Source organism: Bison bison, unplaced genomic scaffold, assembly GCF_000754665.1.
Source record: "Bison bison bison isolate TAMUID 2011002044 unplaced genomic scaffold, Bison_UMD1.0 scf7180017864518, whole genome shotgun sequence".
NCBI lineage: Eukaryota > Metazoa > Chordata > Mammalia > Artiodactyla > Bovidae > Bison > Bison bison.
The window spans coordinates 19,995,442-19,998,241 of record NW_011495071.1 but is presented as its reverse complement, the minus strand read 5'-3'; positions in this window follow the sequence as shown (position 1 = coordinate 19,998,241).

The window sequence follows — 2,800 nt, the reverse complement described above, 5'->3', positions numbered from 1 at the left end:
CCAGCCTCCCAGGCTCCTCCGTCCATAGGATTTTCCAGCCAAGAGTACTGGAGTGGGGTGCCATTGCCTTCTCCATTCTATAAGCTAGCTAGCTGTTCCTGATCCAGCTGATCCAGTGACTGCCACTGCTGAGGACCCAAACTACTAACAGCAGAAACCAACTCGAGGTCTCAGATATGGCAACACTCTTCCAGAGGACCAAACAGCCACCTGGTGGCAGGTTAATTATGCTAGATCCCCTCCGTCACCCACGGAGTAGTGTGCTCTCTTCACTTGAGCAGACGTGTTTTCTGGATACTGATTTGCCTTCCCTGCTGCTAATACTTCTGGTGGCACCACCATCTGTGCACAGGCAGAGGGTTTTATTCACCACTGTGATGTCCCACAAAATCATTGCTTCTAACCAAAGAGCTCAGTTCAGAGGGGGGAAAATGTGGTAATGAGTGCTGCTGCTGCTGCTGCTGCTGCTAAGTCGCTTCAGTCGTGTCCGACTCTGTGCGACCCCATAGACAGTGGCCCACCAGGCTCCCCTGACCCTGGGATTCTCCAGGCAAGAATACTGGAGTGGGTTGCCATGCCCTCCTCCGGGGGATCTTCCCGACTCAGGGATAGAACCCAGGTCTCCTGCATTGCAGGTGAATTCTTTACTGCCTGAGCCATCAGGGAAGTCTGAGAATACTGGAGTGGGTAGCCTATCCCTTCTCCAGGGGAACTTCACAAGCCAAAAATCGAACTGGGGTCTCCTGCATTGCAGGCAGATTCTTTACCAGGGAAGCCCATAGAAACATAAGTGGAGCCATTAGATCTTGTTCTGTGTTAATTTGTATTTACAAGAATTTGTTACATGTATATGTGACATGGTGCTCAGTCACTCAGTCATGTCCAACTCTTTGTAGCCCCATGGACTGTAGCCTGCCAGGCTCCTCTGTCTATGGCATATTTTAGGCAAGAATACTGGAGTCAGTTGCCATTTCCTCCTCCAGGGGATCTTCCTGACTCAGGGATCGAACCCACGTCTCTTGCATCTCTTGCATTGACAGGTGGATTCTTTACTACCAGTGCCACCTGGGAACCCTATATGGCATAAAATAGGTCAATTTCTCATTTCCTGTGTATATATTATAAATAGAATAAATTCCTATGGTTATAGGAATATTTCACAGATCATTATTATTATCGTGCTATGGTAAAGATTTTGGTCATTTGTTTTCCACAAGTGGTTCTACATCAAATTTTGTATTTTCTCAATTATATGTTTTTTAAATTATTATTTTATTTTTTATTTTTATTTTACACTGGAGTGTAGTTTATTTACAATGTTGTGTTAGTTTCAGGTGTACAGCAAAGTGATTCAGTTATGCATACACATATATCTATTCTTTTTCAGATTCTTTTCTCATATAGGTTATTACAGAGTATTGCATAGAGTTCCCTGAGCTATGCAGTAGGTCCTTGTTGATTATCTGTTTTATATACAGTAGTGTGTATATGTTAATCCCAACCTCCTAATTTATCCCTCTCTCCACACCTTTCCCCTTTGGTAAACATAAGTTTGTTTGCTAAGTCTGTGAGTTTGTTTCTTCTCAATTGTATCTTAAAGAAAATTATAAGGAAAAAATAGAAATGAGATATATTAGTTGGCTAGGCTATTCTTTGGTAACCAAAACAGTCAATGCCTTAACCAAGGCCTATTTCACCCTCATTAAAAAGCCCACACAGATGGTTAGGGAGGCTTTTCTCTTCGTTTCATTAAGGGATACATGGTGGGAGACTTGTAGCTGCATCATCTTGGGCACCTAATTTCCAAGCTTTGAGCAGCAGGAAAAGAGAATACTGAGTAATAATCAGGTGGATTTTTTAAGGACTTAATTTGGGAATGACTTATTTAGCTTCTACCAACATCTCAGTGGACAGTAATGTGTTCTCAGCTATGAAGAAGCCAGGAAAATGAGACTCCCTGTCTGTACAGAAAGAGGAAAATAAAAGTTTGGTGAACAGATAGTTTTGTCTCTGCTGCAGTGATGGAGAATAAGGAAAAGAAAGATGTCAATAAAATAAGTTTCTTTATAAGATTTTTGATTGCTTTGATTTAGAATTGAGCCTTGTTTAGTTCTTTCCAGTGAATTCTCTTTCTTCTTTCTAAAGAATTTGAGGAAAACTTTTACTTTCTTTTCAAAACCATGTGACTTGAAAAGACTTAAGAATTCTAACATCATTGATACACCTGAGTTCTTTGAGCAAAAGTATTTTTCTGTGTAAAATATATAGACATATAAATTATCTGTGGTTTTTCATATCTTGGGATACAGTCCAGAAACCTGTGACATAATGAGATAGGCTGAGAAAGGTGAATGCCAAGAATGAGATCTGTCTTTGGGGTGCAAAAGGGCTGGGAGGTAGAATGCAAAAGCCTGTGTGTGGTGATAATAGGCAGAGTAACAGGTGCCACCCAGTCAAGCATGTAGTACTTGGGTATTTTAGCCAGCAGTACCAGCAGAGATTCCACAAAGAGCCCAAACTCAAACTACAGGCACAGGACTTCCCTGGTGGTCCAGTGCAGGAGCCATGGGTTCTATCCCTGCCCCTGGAAGATCCCACATGCCTCGGGGCAACTAAGCCTGTGTGCCACAACTACTGACGCCCACGTGCCCTAAAGCCCGTGCTCTGCAACGATAGAAGCCATTGCAATGAGAAATCCACACACCACAAGGAAGAGAAGCCTCCACTTGCCACAACTAGGCAAAGCCTGTGTGTAGCAACAAAGACCCAGCACAGCCATGAATGAATAAATAAATAAAAA